This window comes from Schistocerca piceifrons, chromosome 2, assembly GCF_021461385.2.
Source record: "Schistocerca piceifrons isolate TAMUIC-IGC-003096 chromosome 2, iqSchPice1.1, whole genome shotgun sequence".
NCBI lineage: Eukaryota > Metazoa > Arthropoda > Insecta > Orthoptera > Acrididae > Schistocerca > Schistocerca piceifrons.
Window position 1 is genome coordinate 91,819,916 of NC_060139.1, and position 18,350 is coordinate 91,838,265.

Genomic DNA, 18,350 nt, shown 5'->3' on the forward strand with positions numbered 1-18,350 from the left:
ATTGCCGCCTCCTTTCTTGTTACTGGGCGACTTCAACTCCCATAACCCTCTGTGGGGTGGGTCAATGGCGACAGGTCGAGGCGCCACCGTTGAGCACTTACTGGCGCATATCAATCTTCGAATTTTAAATGGTGGCGCATGGCACATACTCCGCGATTGACCTTTTGTTCAGCAGCCCTAGCCTCTTACCGTCTGTCCAATGGAGTGTGCATGACGTCCTGTGTGGTAGTGACCACTTTCCGATCTTTCTGTCATTGCCACAGCATCACTCTTCTGGGCGCCCCAGCAGATGTGTTATGAATAAGGCTGACTGGGACTTGTTCTACTCCATTGCCGCTTTTGCGCCTCTGTTAAATGACGACATTGATGCGGTGGTTCACTCGATCACCACCAGCATCGTAACTGCCACAGTATCAGCCATTCCACGTTCTTCTTTGTCCCTCGGCGGAGGACTTTGCCTTAGTGGTCGCCTGAGATCGCTGCAGCGATTAAAGATCGCCGGCGGGCGCTTCAGCGGCACAAGCGACATCGCTACATAGAACGCCTCTTCACCTTCAAACGGCTGCGTGCGCAGGCCCACCGCCTTATCCGCAAACGCAAGCAGGAGTGCTGGGAGCGGTGTGTTTCTACCATTGGCATCCATGTCTCTCCCTCGCAGGTCTGGGCCAAGATCCGACGCCTCTATGGCTATCGGACACCTGAGTGGAACAGTTTTTACAGACTCCGACGAAATTGTCAGCAGCGTGGCAGAGCATTTTGCTCTGGGTTCTGGTTCTTCCAATTACCCACTGGCCTTCCGCTCCATTAAAGAGCGGATGGAACATCGGAACCTTTCTTTTCGCGCCCACCATTCTGAATCCTACAATGCTCCATTCAGTGAGTGGGATTTCACAGTGCACTTGCCGCTTGCCCTGATACCGCTCCAAGGCCAGATGGCATCCAATGTCAGATGCTGAAACACCTTTCAGTGGACTGCAAGCGACGCCTCCTCGACCTTTACAACCGTCTCTGGGTCGAGGGTGAGTTTCTGTCGCAATGGCGGGAGAGCATTATCATCCCCGTTTTGAAACGGGGCAAGAGCTCTTTGGAGGTGGACAGCTACTGCCCCATTAGCCTCACCAACGTTGTTTGCAAGCTTCTGGAACGGATGCTGAGCCGGCGCTTGAATTGGGTACTGGAGTCTCTGGGCCTTCTGGCTCCGTCTCGGGGTGGGTTCCGTAAAGGCCGATCCACCACTGACAATATGGTGAGTCTGGAGTTGGCCATCCGTACTGCCTTAGCCCGCCGCCAGCACCTGATCGCTGTCTTTTTCGACATGCAGAAGGCGTACGATACGACATGGCGTCATCACATCCTTTCTACACTCCATGGATGGGGCCTTTCGGGGCACTCTGCCGATCTATATCCATCTATGTTGGTATCCCGGGCAATTAACGTGTTAACCGCCTGGCGGAAGAGGCCACCAGTAAATCATACCTGGAGATTGGCCTCCCAGTGACTGATTTGCGGGCAATCTTATGCCGCGAAGTTCTATCGCTTTGGGACACTGAATGGCGCAATCTGCCCACGCCCAACAAACTCCGTCCAATCAAGGCGGCGACGACTGTGTGGCTGTCGTCCATGCGGGTCTCCCACCAGGAGTCTGTTGTCCTTTGCCGGCTGCGCATGGGGCACACTCGGCTGACGCACGGCCACTTTTTGCGCCGTGAGGACCCACCCCTGTCACTGCGGCTCCGTTTTGACTGTGGACCGCATTTTATTGGAGTGTCTGCTTTTAGCTGTACTCAGGCAGACGTTCGCACTGCCTGACTCGCTCCCTGTCCTTTTAACAGATGACCCTGCTAGGCTGGCTTAGTTTTGCGTTTTATTCGGGCAGTGGTTTTTTATCATTTAATCTGAGTGTTTGTTTTCTAGTGTTGATTCTGGCTGAATTGAAACTGAGTTTTTAATGTGTTCTCGGTGGTTGGCTTTTCCTTTTCTTTTCTATGGTCGGCCAACCACCGTCACACTGTGTGATTTTGGTTTGCCCGATCTCTGTCGGAGTATTTCTTGACCTGTGTCGTCTGCCGTCTTTCCTGTTGTTCGTTTTTATTCTCTAGGGGTGGTTTTAATTTTTTTTGGAAAAAGGGACAGATGACCGTTGCAGTCTGGTCCCTTTAATCCCAACAACCAACCAAAATTCCCACTAAAGCTGCGTGACCTATCTGGCGATGCACAGTAAAAACGAAAATAATAGTGTTGTAAATAGCGAAAAGCGACTGAGATTTTAAATCGCTGGGTGTAGCTTCATCGAAATTGTGCGTGATCGCTGACAACATCGTGGATTACGCAGATACGATATGTACGGTGGGAGAATATTCCTTATTTTACCCCATAATTATGTCTTACTAACGGAGGAACGTGTGGTAAGTGTTAAACAAAGAGGCCTTCGGTGTGACGAGGCACTTAATAGTTTCACAAATCATAAAATTCCCCACAACATTTTTCACGGACCGGTAAAGCTGCATGTTCATACATGGTGGGGTAATGGAATGGCTTCCCCTTCAATTTCCATTTCGAAACAAGCAGCATTCTGATCGCGTGTGGTTCTATGCGAAGAGTCGGAAACAAAATGTAGGCAAGTGACTAGCCATCTGCAACTGGACGCGTCATTGTGAACGCAGCTGTACACCTTCAGAACATCAAAACTTAATTGGCTCACGTGTCACCTGTGCAGCAGCGTGATGATTCATTGTTGAGTCATACAGAGGAGACTGCGTGCCATACCTGGTCATGATCTCAGAACAACGTATATATGTATTTGATATGCATTTCCGAAAACAAAATTACATAATTATCCTCACTGTAATGCCAGAAAAGCTATTTAATACAATTTCTTTCTGAAAATTAGTCTTCAGTCCCTATTATTTATCAGTGAAAGATCTAATTAGCACAGGTCTTAAAATATGACTCGGTCCTTTTTAGATTCTATACGGTTAAAGTCTTCAAACTAGTGCTATTGATATCACTATCGGAGTAATATTGCCTCATTTATTACTTCATCAGCATTTTCCTCCTCTAAGGTAAGAAATGACACGCAAAATTCAGCATGTCTTACAGAACCGCATCACAGTAGATTCAGGCCGGAGACGCATTCTTTAAATTCAGTTTCCAAAATAGCCCAATCAGGAACTGTGTCAGTTATGCTTAGTATCGCAAATAGAGCTGATTCCTGAACAGTTTCTTTTTTTCGGCCATGGCACTGCCGGGATCAACTACTGCGGTAAAAATTGTCGTTGTCGACATTGGTGCGAATTGCATTTCAGTCAAGTCTTCCGGCTGCACTTCGATCTGACTGGTCCCGCCTTCAGAGGTTTATAAAATTCCGCCCTCGGCGCTGTCCATCAAATTGACGCTCTCTGGCGGCTGTTTCTACGATCTGAGTCTTGCAGTGGCCATGAGCGTAGTCTTGTTTCTTCTGGTGTGCAGTAGGGCGGAGTCGGCCTCTTAGAACGTAGATGGTGTTGTGGCGCATCACCATCTCGCCCCCATGTGGAGTCCAGTGGAGCTGCATACTGGTGAGGATTCTCCTAAGAACCAAAAGTGTTTATTTTACTCAGTAGTTCGGTGCGATGATTACTCAGTTGCACAGTGGTTGTGTTGGCGAGATGTGTTGAACTAGCTGCATTTACAAGAGGCAACATGCTGCAGGCGTGGTATCACCGTGATCCTGTTCTAAATGGTATCACGTATTAGGAAACTGGCTCGGGGTGCATTACGAATGGTTCCGCAATTATGTGTGGTTGCTGATTCGGCACCGTTACGTTTCGGTTTTTCTTCGCACGCAAATAGATGGGAGAGTCAGTTTTTATTCGTGTGTCTCACAGTTAGCAGTACGAATTGTCTTATGATGTTCTCGTGTTTTTTCTTTTTTTCGGGGTGCACTCAGCCTCGTGATGCCCATTGAGGAGCTACTCGACCGAATAGTAGCGGCTCCGGTGACAGCCAGAGCGAGAGCACCAGCAGCATCGAGTACTGTTTGTATAAAACGTTTATTTTGCATTTTGTTTACGACCTTCCACTAAGGAAGGGATTCTATTTGTGTTTATCTGCTCTGCATAGTAACTAACAGTTCTTGATAAAACTTTACGTAGTTTTCGTGTTAGATTTCTTAGTGTTTTCTTGATCGTTTAGAACAGAAAGCGCCCTAAAACCGTCTTTTGTTTGTTTCGCGGCCGTTAGCCACTAGTCACTTGAATCAGCAGTTGTCTTGTGACAGCCAGAGTGAGAGCACCAGCAGCAGCGAGTACTGTTTGTATAAAGCGTTTTTGTACTTACTTGCTGCGCTTAGCTTCTAAATAGTTTTTCTGGGAAAACCTAGCGTAGTTTTCGCGTCTCGTATTTCAGTGAGTGTTTCTTGATTATCAGAGTAGCTCATCAGAAGATTATCTTGGGAATTTGTCACCGTATAGAGTAGGGTAAACATAGTCATGTGGAGGGACTGTGGTTGTTGTGAGCGGACGCAAGGAGAATTGGCCACTCTTCGGGGGCAGGTGGAGGCTTTGTCTGTTAGGCTCATCGAGCTCGAGGCGCAGGCGTCGGCTCGTAGTGGCGTTGGGGCAACTGTGGTGAGACCTATGCCTACTTCGGTGGCCTTGGAATCACATGGAACCCCTGATGTCGCTGCGTCTTCCGGCAGTGAGCATCTTACCGGTCAGCCATCACTCCAGGGTGAATGGCGGACAGTGGTGGGCTCCCGCGTGCCTGGCCGAAAGGCGAAGGTGGGATCTGGCCGCGTGGCAGCTGCCTTACCCCTTTCCAACAGGTACGGGGTGCTTCCTAGTGGTGATGACATCGTTTCCGAGCCACCACAGGATGCCTCGCCTGTTGGGCCAGTGGCCGACTCTCCGGCAAGGTCCCGACAGTCACAGAGGGCGGGCCTATTAGTTATAGGGAGCTCCAACGTTAGGCGGGTTATGGAGCCCCTCAGGAAAATAGCGGGTAGGTCGGGGAAGAATGCCAGTGTGCACTCGGTGTGCTTGCCGGGGGGTCTCGTCCGTAATGTGGAGGAGGCCCTTCCGGCAGCTATTGAACGCACTGGGTGTGACCGGCTGCTGATAGTAGCACATGTCGGAACGAATGACGCCTGCCGCTTGGGTTCTGAGGCCATCCTTGGTTCCTTCCGGCGGCTGGCTGATTTGGTGAAGACAACCAGCATCGCACGCGGAGTGCAAGCTGAGCTTAATATCTGCAGCATGGTGCCCAGAGTCGATCGCGGTCCTCCGGTTTGGAGCCGTGTGGAGGGTCTAAACCAGAGGCTCAGACGACTCTGCGACTATAATGGTTGCAAATTCATCGACCTCCGTTATTGGGTGGAGAACTGTAGGGCCCCCCTAGACAGGTCAGGCGTGCACTACACACCGGAAGCAGCTACTAGGGTAGCAGAGTACGTGTGGCGTGCACACGGGGGTTTTTTAGGTTAGAGGGACCCCCCCTTGGGCGAAACGATAAAATACCTGACGGCTTACCAGAGAGGACATTATCATCGTTGATAAAGAACGTCCGTCCTCAGAGACCAAAAACAGGAAAAGTTAACGTAATATTGGTAAACTGCAGGAGTATCCAGGGCAAGGTTCCTGAATTAGTATCTCTTATTGAAGGAAATAGTGCGCATATAGTATTAGGAACGGAAAGTTGGTTGAAACCGGAAGTGAACAGTAACGAAATCCTAGACACAGAATGGAATATATGCCGCAAGGATAGGATAAACGCCAATGGTGGAGGAGTATTTATAGCAGTAAAGAATTCAATAATATCCAGTGAAGTTATTAGCGAATGCGAATGTGAAATAATCTGGGTTAAGTTAAGTATCAAAGGTGGGTCAGATATGATAGTCGGATGCTTCTATAGACCACCTGCATCAGCAACCGTAGTAGTTGAGCGCCTCAGAGAGAACCTGCAGAACGTCGTGAAGAAGTTTCGTGATCATACTATTGTAATAGGGGGAGACTTCAATCTACCAGGTATAGAATGGGATAGTCACACAATCAGAACTGGAGCCAGGGACAGAGACTCTTGTGACATTATCCTGACTGCCTTGTCCGAGAATTACTTCGAGCAGATAGTTAGAGAACCAACTCGTGAAGCTAACGTTTTAGACCTCATAGCAACAAATAGACCGGAACTTTTCGACTCCGTGAATGTAGAAGAGGGTATCAGTGATCATAAGTCAGTGGTTGCATCAATGACTACAAGTGTAATAAGAAATGCCAAGAAAGGAAGGAAAATATATTTGCTTAACAAGAGTGATAGGGCACAAATCGCAGAATATCTGAGTGACCACCATCAAACGTTCATTTTTGAGGAAGAGGATGTGGAACAAAAATGGAAGAAATTCAGAAACATCGTCCAGTACGCCTTAGATAAGTTCGTACCGACTAAGGTCCAAAGCGAGGGGAAAGATCCACCGTGGTATAACAATCATGTACGAAAGGTACTACGGAAACAAAGAAAGCTTCATCATAGGTTTAAGAGTAGTCGAATCATAGCTGATAAGGAAAAGCTGAACGAAGCGAAAAAGAGCGTAAAGAGAGCAATGAGAGAAGCATTCAACGAATTCGAACATAAAACATTGGCAAACAATCTAAACAAGAACCCTAAAAAGTTTTGGTGATACGTACAATCGGTAAGCGGATGTAAATCCCCTATTCAGTCACTCGTTGACCACGATGGCACCGAAACAGAGGACGACCGAAGAAAGGCAGAAATGCTGAATTCAGTGTTCCGAAACTGTTTCACTGCGGAAAATCGTAACACGGTCCCTGACTTCAGCCGTCGCACGGACGCCAAAATGGAAAATATTGAAATAAACGATATCGGAATTGAAAAACAACTGCTATCACTTAGTAGCGGAAAAGCATCCGGACCAGACGAGATACCCTTAAGATTCTACAGTGATTATGCTAAAGAACTTGCCCCCTTTCTATCAGCAATTTATCGTAGATCGCTGGAAGAACGTAAAGTACCTAGCGACTGGAAGAAAGCGCAGGTCGTTCCCATTTTCAAGAAGGGTCATAAATCAGATGCGAATAATTACAGGCCTATTTCGCTTACGTCAATCTGTTGTAGAATAATGGAACATGTTTTGTGTTCTCGTATTATGACGTTCTTAGATAATACAAATCTCCATCATAACCAACATGGATTCCGCAAACAGAGATCATGTGAAACTCAGCTCGCCCTATTTGCCCAAGAAATTCACAGTGCCGTAGACACTGGCGAGCAGATTGATGTCGTATTCCTGGACTTCAGGAAGGCATTTGATACGGTTCCGCACTTACGTTTAGTGAAAAAAATACGAGCTTACGGAATATCGGACCAGGTTGGTGATTGGATTCAGGATTTCCTAGAAGAAAGAACACAACATGTCATTCTTAACGGTTCAAAATCTGCAGATGTAGAGGTAATTTCGGGAGTACCGCAAGGAAGCGTGATAGGACCTTTATTGTTTACAATATACATAAATGACTTAGTTGACAACATCGGTAGCTCCGTGAGGCTATTTGCAGATGACACGGTTGTCTGCAAGAAAGTAGCAACATCAGAAGACTCGTACGTACTCCAGGAAGACCTGCAGAGGATTAATGCATGGTGCGACAGCTGGCAGCTTTCCCTAAACGTAGATAAATGTAATATAATGCGCATACATAGGGGCAGAAATCCATTCCAGTACGATTATGCCACAGGTGGTAAATCATTGGAAGCGGTAACGACCGTAAAATACTTAGGAGTTACTATCCGGAGCGATCTGAAGTGGAATGATCACATAAAACAAATAGTGGGAAAAGCAAGCACCAGGTTGAGATTCATAGGAAGAATTCTAAGAAAATGTGACTCATCGACGAAAGAAGCAGCTTACAAAACGCTTGTTCGTCCGATTCTTGAGTATTGCTCATCAGTATGGGACCCTTACCAGGTTGGATTAATAGAAGAGATAGACATGATCCAGCGAAAAGCAGCGCGATTCGACATGGGGACATTTAGTCAGCGCGAGAGCGTTACGGAGATGCTGAACAAGCTCCAGTGGCGGACACTTCAAGAAAGGCGTTACGCAATACGGAGAGGTTTATTATCGAAATTACGAGAGAGCACATTCCGGGAAGAGATGGGCAACATATTACTACCGCCCACATATCTCGCGTAATGATCACAACGCCCCCTGCGGGTTCGGGGGTTAGAATTGGCCCGCGGTATTCCTGCCTGTCGTAAGAGGCGACTAAAAGGAGTCTCAAACGTTTCGGCCTTATGTGATGGTCCCCTCTCGGGTTTGACCTCCATCTATCTAAATTATTCCGAAGAGCGAGCCAATTGGGGAAGGGCACCTTACATGGTGCACTGTATCCTTCGTGCAATTAGCCCTCTTGCCGTCTTTCTCGTCGTTGCGATGGTGTCCCGCTCGTTTTCGATCTCATGGGCGATTACCACGCTGCACTCTGCAGTGTTTCTTTTAACTGTGACGACGACCTTGGCCATTTTTGCACCTAAGATCCAGCACGGTAGCCAGTCCGTTGTGGTGGGGTCGCCATGTACCCTCTTGGTTGTAGCCCCCTGCCAACACAGGGATCGCTCTACTGATGCCTGCGCCGTTCACTCCCCACGTATGCCAAGGAGTAGATGCCCATCTCCCTGGGGCATCGGGACTCCCGGCAATGGCCATCCTGCCAGGTGGCCTTTGCTGTGGCTGGGTGGCGCCCGTGGGGAGGGCCCTTGGTCGGAGTAGGTGGCATCAGGGCGGATGACCCGCAATGAAGCGTGGTACATCATCTGTCGCTGGCGGCCAGCCGTCAGCAGTCTCTAAGCGTTCGAGAGCCCATTTTAAAGGTAACGTTTATGACCCCAAATCGTTCCCCTCCCTCGCCACACCATGGGAGGAACGACAGGCATTGCGTGACACTGAGACGTATTCGCCCAGATATCTTGTCTGTACCAGAGCTGATGGGGAATCTTTTCTATCCGTGAAGCCTCAGTTCTTTGTAGAGCATTTAGAGGACAAGTTTGGGGAGGTGGAGGGCTTGTCCAAGATGCGGTCCGGATCGGTGTTGATAAAAACGGCATCCTCCGCCCAGTCGCGGGCCTTGCTCGCTTGTACTAAGCTGGGGGATGTCTCCGTCACTATCACGCCCCATAAAAGTCTGAACAAGGTCCAGGGCATTATCTTTCACAGGGATCTGCTTTTACAGTCCGACGACGAGCTGCGCGCCAACTTGGAGCGCCGAGGTGTCCATTTCGTCCGGCGCGTCCACCGGGGTCCGAGGGATCGTCAAGTTTCCACCGGTGCCTTCATCTTGGCCTTCGAGGGTGACACGTTACCTGAGAAGGTCAAGGTGATGGTGTACCGTTGTGATGTCAAGCCGTATATCCCTCCCCCGATGCGGTGCTTCAAGTGTTGGAAGTTCGGCCACATGTCTTCCCGCTGTGCTTCCGACCTCGTCTGTCGCGATTGCGGTCGACGTTCCCATCCTGATCATCCCTGTGCGCCGCCTCCAATCTGTGTGAACTGTGGTGCGCACCATCCGCCTTGCTCGCCAGACTGTCCGATCCTGCAGAAGGAGCGGAAGATCATGGAAATAAAGACTATCGACCGCCTGACGTACACTGAGGCGAAGCGGAAATATGATCGGCTTCATCCGGTGCGCATGCCAGTTTCTTATGCCGCCACTGTCACTCCTTCTCCACTTCCATCCGCTCTGGTCACCTCTCAGAGTCGAAGTCCCACACCTGCCCCCTTGATGGTGGGGGGCACTAAACCTCCTGTTGCTCCTGCTCCATCTACTTCAGGAGCAACACCCCCCCAACCATCGGGGACATCAGTCCCCCCTTCCCAGCCGGAGAAGCGTAAGACTTCTTCGGCTCCTCTCGTAAGGAAGGGGTCCCTTGGGGACCTTCCTTCGCACGCTCCAACAGGTTCCAAAACCGACGGCCGCAAGTGGCTCAAACAACCGCCAGTCCCTGGTCGTCGGGACACACGATCATCGTCTGTCCCTGAGACTGACCCAGTGACGCCCTCCAAGCCTGAACCACCAAAGGCACAGCGCGCGAAGCAGCAGAAGAAGAAACTCCCCAAGGCTACCGACGTTGCGGTGGCACCCATTCCGCCGCTGCCTACAAGCTCTGCGTCTGAGGACGAGGTGGAGATCCTGGCGTCCGCTGAGGACCTCGATCTCGCCAGTCCCTCCGACGCCATGGAAAGCACTGGCACAGGTGCTCACTTGGAGGCAGCGGGTGACCCCGTGACGTAATCTGCCTTCCCTGTCCCGTCACGCCTTTCCCAGCAATGGCCAGTACCATCCTCCAGTGGAACTGCAGCGGTTTCTTCCACCATTTAGCTGAGCTCCGCCAACTTATCAGCCGTCATCCTTTCCTTTGCATTGCTCTGCAGGAAACTTGGTTTCCAGCAATGCGAACCCCCGCCCTCCGTGGCTATCGGGGTTATTTTAAGAACCGGGCAACTTACGAAAGGGTGTCTGGTGGCGTCTGCATATATGTCCTGAACTCTCTTCACAGCGAGTTTGTACCTCTACAAACAGCTTTAGAGGCTGTCGCTGTTCGGGTGTGGACGCCACAGGCTATCACCGTCTGCAGTATTTACCTTCCACCTGATGGTACTGTCGCGCAGCATGTGCTGGCTGCTCTGATAGCACAACTGCCGCCACCTTTTTTGCTGCTGGGCGATTTCAATGCCCACCACCCTCTATGGGGTAGGACTGTCTCCGATGATCGTGGTCGGGCCGTGGAGCATGTGTTGGCTCAGCTCGACCTTAGCCTCTTAAACACCGGTGCTCCCACGCATTTCAGTGTGGCCCATGGCTCGTTCTCGGCCATCGATCTCTCTATTTGTAGCCCTGGACTTGTCCCATCCCTCCACTGGAGGGTGCATCCTGACCTGTGTGGTAGTGACCATTTTCCCATCTATTTGTCACTGCCACAGTGTCATTCTTCTGGGCGCTTGCCCCGCTGGGCTTTCCACAGGGCTGACTGGCCAGCTTTTACTTCCGCTGTAACCATTGCGTCTCCCCCACAGGGTGACATTGACGAGGTGGTCCGTGTTTTAACCACGTCCATCGTTTCGGCGGCCGAGGCTACCGTCCCCCGTTCCTCTGGCCTCCCTCGGCGGAAGGCTGTCCCCTGGTGGTCGCCGGAGATTGCTGAGGCTATTCGCGACCGTAGGCGGGCTCTCCAGCGTCATAGGCGGCACCCGTCTCTGGAGACCCTCATCGCCTTTAAGAGGCTCCGTGCCTTCGCCCGTCGACTTATTGCACGGCGTAAGCAGGAGTGCTGGGAGAGGTACGTCTCCTCCCTGGGCTCCCGTGTCTCGTCCTCGCACGTGTGGTCCCGTATCCGGCGGATTTATGGCTCCCAGACCCCTGTGGGTGTCCCTGGGCTCTCCTTGGACGGCGCTGTCTGCACGGACGCTGCCGCCATTGCTGAACGGCTAGCCGCGCACTTTGCTCAGAGCTCTGCGACTGCATCCTATCCCCCCGCCTTTCGCTCTCTAAAGGAGCGAGCCGAGCGGACGCCGTTCTCCTTCCACACGCGTCATTATGAAACATACAATGCTCCTTTCAGCGAGAGGGAACTCCTCGCTGCCCTCGCCGATTGCCCTGATACAGCACCAGGACCGGACTGCATCCATGCGCAGATGCTGAAGCATCTCTCCAGGGACTGCCAGACACACATCCTCGCCATCTTTAACCGCATTTGGAACGAGGGCGTGTTCCCGTCGCAATGGCGAGAGGGTCTTATTGTCCCCATCGTGAAGCCCGGTGCGGACCCACTGGCGGTGGACAGCTATCGTCCCATTACCCTCACCAACGTTTTGTGCAAATTGCTCGAACGTATGGTGGGGCGGCGTTTGTGTTGGGTCCTTGAGTCGCGCGGTCTCCTCGCTCCATCCCAGGGTGGCTTCCGTCGGGGCCGGTCTGCAGTGGACAATTTGGTGCGGCTGGAATCTGCTGTCCGTACGGCTTTTGCCCGACGTCAGCACCTTGTTGCTGTATTTTTCGATCTGCGGAAGGCGTATGACACCACATGGAGGCATCACATCCTCGCCACGTTGCATGGGTGGGGTCTTCGTGGTCGGCTCCCGGCTTTTCTTCAAAGCTTTTTATTGCGCCGCTCTTTCCGGGTGCAAGTCGGTGCCACCTCTAGTTCCTCTTATATACAGGAAAATGAGGTCCCGCAGGGCTCGGTGTTGAGCGTCTCGTTATTTCTAGTGGCCATTAATGGTCTGGCTGCAGCAGTGGGGTCGTCGGTGTCTCCTTCTTTGTATGCCGACGACTTCTGCATCTCATTTCGCTCCACGACTACGGGAGTCGCCGAACGCAGGTTGCAAGTCGCCGTTCGCAAGGCAGCATCATGGGCTCTGGCTCATGGTTTTCAGTTCTCTGCTGCCAAGACTCGGGTTATGCACTTCTGCAGGCGTCGGACGGTCCACCCTCATTCTGAACTTTACCTCGACGGCCACCTGCTTGACGTGGTGGACACTTGCCGCTTCTTGGGACTCGTGTTTGATGCCCGGCTCACATGGGTTCCTCATGTTACTCAGCTGAAGCAAAAATGCTGGCGGCACCTCAACGCCCTCCGCTGCCTTAGCCACACGTCTTGGGGTGCAGATCGCTGCACGCTACTGCAATTGTACAGAGCCCTTGTGCAGTCCCGGCTTGATTATGGGAGCCTGGCCTATGGGTCTGCGTCACCCTCAGTGTTGAAGTTGTTAGACCCCATACACCACTGTGGGGTCCGGCTTGCAACTGGCGCTTTTCGTACGAGCCCCGTGGATAGTTTACTGGTGGAGGCCGGGGTTCCCCCGCTGCGGTTTCGCCGCCATCGACTGCTCGCCGACTATGCTGTCCACGTGCATTGCTCGCCAGGCCATCCCAATCGTCGCCTGCTTTTCCCTGCCATGGTCCTCCATCTGCCCGAACGGCGACCTAGGTCTGGGCTTTCCGTCGCTGTCCGAGTTCAGTCCCTGCTGTCGGACTTGGGTTCATTCCCTCTTCCGCCTCCCTTCCGGGTCCATGCACCTACGCCTCCCTGGTGTTTGTCCCGGCCGTCCGTCCGTCTGGACTTGGCACAGGGACCCAAGGACTCGGTTCCGCCTGTGGCCCTCCGTCGCCGATTTCTTGCTCTCCTCGCCTCATTTTCGGACTGTGAGACTGTCTACACTGATGGTTCCCTGGTTGATGGTCGCACTGCCTACGCCTTTGCTCACTCTGACCATGTTGAGCAACGCTCCTTGCCGGCTGGCTGCAGTATTTTTACTGCAGAGCTGGTGGCCATCTTGCGCGCTCTTGAGCACATGCGTTTCTGCTCAGGTAGGTCCGTTGTCATCTGCAGTGACTCCCTGAGCAGCCTTCAGGCCATCGACCGCTGCTATCCCTCCTCTCCTCTGGTGTCCTCCATTCAGGAGGCTGTTTCCGCCATTGCCCGTTCTGGTGGTTCAGTGGTCCTGGTTTGGACGCCCGGTCATGTTGGCATCCCAGGGAACGAACGTGTAGACAGGCTGGCCAAAGGGGCGATAGACGCCCCAGCTTTGGATATCGGCCTTACGGCTCGCGACCAGCAGCTGGTGTTGCGCCGTAAGGTACTTGGGATGTGGGCTGCTGAGTGGCGTGGCATGACAGCCCCGAATAAACTACGGGCTGTCAAGGGGACGACCGATGTGTGGCGTTCCTCCCTGCGGGCTTCTCGCAGGGACTCGGTAGTCCTATGTCGGCTGCGCATCGGCCATACCTACCTGACGCACGGCCATCTGTTGCGTCAGGAGGATCCCCCCTTGTGTCGGTGTGGGTCCCGGCTGACGGTCGGCCACATTTTGCTGGAGTGTCCTCGACTGCGCACACTCCGGCAATCTTTTAATCTCCCGGGCACTTTGGGTTTGGTTTTATCCGACGATGCCTCCATGGCTGATACCGTTTTAAATTTTATCCGTGGTAGTTCGTTTTATGGTTCGATTTAGGGAGGTCCTGCGCCTTTCCCTTTCTGTGTCTATTGTCCTTGTGTCTGTTGCTGTTCTGGTGTGCCGTGAGCTGGTTGACTCTTTCCCATTTTTGATCTCGTGGTCAGTCAACCAGTCTCCGGCCATCTTCCTTTCTTCTGTTTCTTTCTGTTTCTTTCTGTCTGGTGTTCCTATGTCCTGTCTTGTCTGTAGTGTTTGTTGCTGGATTTGTGTGCTTTTAGCGCCTGGGGGGACGTCTCCCCCCCCTTTGGTTTTTATCTGCTTCGTCGATTTCCGGCTCGCCTGATTTTGGAATGGGGGACTGATGACCTTCGCTGTTTAGTCCCCCTTAAACATCCAACAACCACCACCACCAATGATCACAACGAAAAGATCCGAGAAATTAGAGCAAATACGGAGACTTACAAGCAGTCGTTCTTCCCACGCACAATTCGTGAATGGAACAGGGAAGGGGGGATCAGATAGTGGTACAATAAGTACCCTCCGCCACACACCGTAAGGTGGCTCGCGGCGTATAGATGTAGATGTAGATGCGACGGAAATATCGCCGTGATCACCTAAAATACCATAATACGAGTGTATTGGTGAGACTATTGTTGGTCAGTGAAATTCTCGCGTCATTGTGGAGTTGAAAAAGATCGTCTCTCCCCTTAATGTGTACAATCTGACGAATATGGGAGAATGTCGTTGCCGTAGTAAAGACCGGCTGCCTCACTGTTCCTGGAATTACTCCTGGGTAGCATGCGTCTGTAGAGGTTACCGCAGTACATGTTTCGTTAAGGACGTGTTCGAGCAAGTGTACAGTCTGGCGCAAGCTTCGTGAACATGTAATTTTGTTGACTATGGGGATACATTGAAGGAAATTGAACGCATCTGGTTAGGTTGTTACCTACTGCTACCTAGTGCGAGCTTCATCACTTCCATCGTGTATTTGTAGTACTTCAGTATCGACCACAGTTCAGCATGTCTATTTTGTTGGAGTACGGCGTTGGCCACCGTCCGACTACAGCATTTCCATCGTTTTTTTTTTTTCTTACTTTATTGGTTGTGGCTAACGTAAGTTCGCCAACGTGTGTGTGTTAGGCTTGAGTTGTGGTGCTGTTATAGCTGGGTGCAAGAAACGATACTCCTGTCTGTTTTTCGGGAACTTCTCTTAGTCCTCTTCGTTCTGCTTATACATACACACATATGGCGTATTTAGTTAACGGTGTTCCTTTGTGTTACTTCTGAAAAAAAATGTTAGTGGGTTAGTTTCTAGATTGGCCGCTTATCTTGGTTTGCACCCTGTGATCACAGCAGGAAAAGCTTACAGGTTTCGATACGCTGCTAACCACCGCTTGCTTGTTGCAGTCAGCTTTTGTCGCGCTAGTGCTTGTTTAGTGGTAATATCGCTGCCAAAATAGTTATGACGTTGTCACTCAAACTGAGCACAAAGTAAGCCCACAAGCTCAGATATCACCTCGGGCGTATTTGCTGAGTGGCTACAAGTTGTATGACAGTGCGTCCCGTTCATTATTGCTAGTTTTTTTAACAAGTGGTGGAGCCCCTCCACCCCCACTCCGGCTTGATGGCCAACACAATAGGTCTACTGCCATCTCTGCGTAAGGGTTAGTATTCACTACAGTGAGGTGTCGCAGGATGCGGCTACTGCGATGTTTGCATATGTCTGGTTAGGGTTAAACTTTAATACGCGCTCATCTGGAGATAGATTGGGTCGAAATCGAACGAAGGGTAGCGGTTTGAAGGGCAGAGGAAAAAAGGTGCCAAGGCAAGAGCCAAGGGAAAAAACCTCTGCGATAGTTCGGTCGGGCGGATAAGAGCAGTAGCGGTTGTCTTGCTGCATGCGATAGGTCGTGCAAGGATAGGCTTTGTTAGTAGTAGGTGTTATGCATGTCGATACGTTGGCGTTCTGCGGTTGTGCTGCTCGGCGGCTGGCGCTGGGTGCTGGTACAAAGTTCTCGTTTAGCGTCAGCAACCTGCAATAGTTAGGTTTATTATCGATCTTGTTTACAATAGGTCGTATACCGGAAGCAGAGTGTGAGAGAATGTTCGCGGATTGTTTGTGCGTCTGTGGGCGAGCTCGTCGGTGTCCCTGTTGTGGCCTGTTGGTCGGCTGTAATAGTAGCTGGTAGTTACTAGTCAGTGTTGCTGATATACAGGGGATTGCCGACGTTTGTCGCTTGTTTGCGTATGTTAACCATAGGTGTCTTTGGCGGCTTGTCCTCCCATCTGTGGTTGTGATCGTAGTTTCCCAGAGTGAGGATGAAAGGATTGTTAGTGTCTCGAGTTCCTGTATAGTCGTGTGGCATGTTTTTTGAATACTTGCTTGAGGGTAACAAGGCGGTATTCATGGTGAAGATCGACGGTGCGTGTGTGGCGTGGAGCGTTGCTAATGATTTGTAGCACCTTGTTCTGTATGATCCGCAGCCGGCGAAGTCGTGTAGGAGCTGCATATCCCCAGACCTGAGCTGCGTACGTCATCAGAGGTCTAATCAGTGTAATGTATATGGACCTCGACACCCTCCTATTCAGTGTGCTTTCCCTGTTGAGCATTGGGTAGAGCTGCTTCAGCCTTGCGTCGCTCGGTTGTCAACGTATTCTATGTGGTCCCCCACGTACGTTTCCGGTCTAGCCAGACACCAAGGTATCTGACTATCTTTCGAAAACGTACTGATCGTGTATGTAGTGTTATTGGTCTACAGTGTTGTTGTTTGCGCAGTAGTTTCGGTCTGCGTGTGAACAAAACTGCTTCGCCCTTGTCGACGTTTACTTTAATACGCCACCGCTCCACCCAAGGCTCAGCTGTTTTGAGTGCTGTCTGTATTCGTGAATTGATGTTCGACGGTTTCCAGTCTTGGGCACGGATGGCGGTGTCATCCACTTAGACTGCTAACGTCGTGTTTGTGTTGCTGGGAAGTCATTAATGTGCAGGTTAAACAAGATGGGCCCTAGAGTGCTTCCTTGGGGTACTCCAACTTGGATACCGTGTTGTTGATTGTTTATCCTGCACCCTATTGTTGAAACATCTGTTCGTTTGATATGAGTGTATGAGAAGTACGAGTCCGTCTGGGAAACCACCTTCGCTTAGTTTGCGTGTAAGTCCGTTGTGCAGAGAAGGTAGAAAGCCTTTTCGATGTCCTGGAACACGGCCCCTGTGGCTTTGTCAAAGTTGTAGCCGTGTGTTATATGTTCGACAACGTGGAGGAGTAGTTGTGTTGTCGAGTGGTGATTCCAAGCCGAATTGCTCCGGTCTTAGGGTGTCATTGGTGATGCAATGCCTAGTGATACGTTTTAATATTACCTTCTCAACAATCTTGCTGAGCGAACACAGCAGACTGATGGGCCGGTAATTTTGTGGAAGGGAGTGGTCTTTCCATGGCTTCCTGAACATCAGGACCTCGCCCGCCTTTCAAAAGTGAGGGAGGTGTCGGTGTTTCAGGATGGCATTCGTTAAGTGTGTGAGGTATTCTACGGCTTTATCCGTGAACTCCTGGAGGACAAGGTTTTGAATGCCATCAGGCCCAGGGGCTTCTCTAGCGTTAGTATGCTTGATAGCCCATGTGATTTCATTTGTGCTTGTACGTCTAATTTCACTGCGCGAAGGCTGGGCTACAAGTCGTGTAACCTCATGGTCCGTTTCAAGTGTGAATACTGGGTCTGAAGAACCAGATTCTGCATGAAAGACGCTGCAAGTGTTGTGGCCATAAGCTCTGCCTTCTCCGTCGCGGAGTAGGCTGGGCCGTCTGGCCCTCGTAACGTGGACATGTAATGTTTCTCCCTGGTGAAGTGTCTGGCCAGCTGCCATACTCCAGGACGTGTGGTATCCAGCCAGCGAGCTCCCCATTGCTTGTTTCTGAATGTATTTTATCCCGTATTATGCCCTGGAGTCTGTTGACGTGCAGTTTATAGAACGGGCGCATGGTACGCTGCCAGTATCTCTTGAGGCGGTTCCTCATTGTGATAAGGCCCAGCATCTCCTGGGCAGGGCCGTCGAGTCTTGTCTTGGTGTTGTAAATGTGATGGCGTCAGTCATTGCGTCTTTGACGGCAGTTGTGAGAGCTTCCACAGCCCCATCGATTTGCTGTGTGTTGTTAATTTCGTGGGTGTCAGGAATGCGACTACCAATCGTTTCCTTGAACAGTGTCCAATTCGAGCGCTTGTAGTTAAGCATCCTGCGTGGTTCGATGTCCTGCAGCGTTTCTTCCATGTGCAGTATTACAGGCATGTGGTCTGAGTCCAGATCGTTTTCAACCGTGAGGTTGAGTGTGTATGTGATGCCGTTTGAGGGCTATGTCTAACACGTCTGGCCTATGTCGAGCCTGTGTAGGCACGAACGTGGGAACGTCAGGCCCAA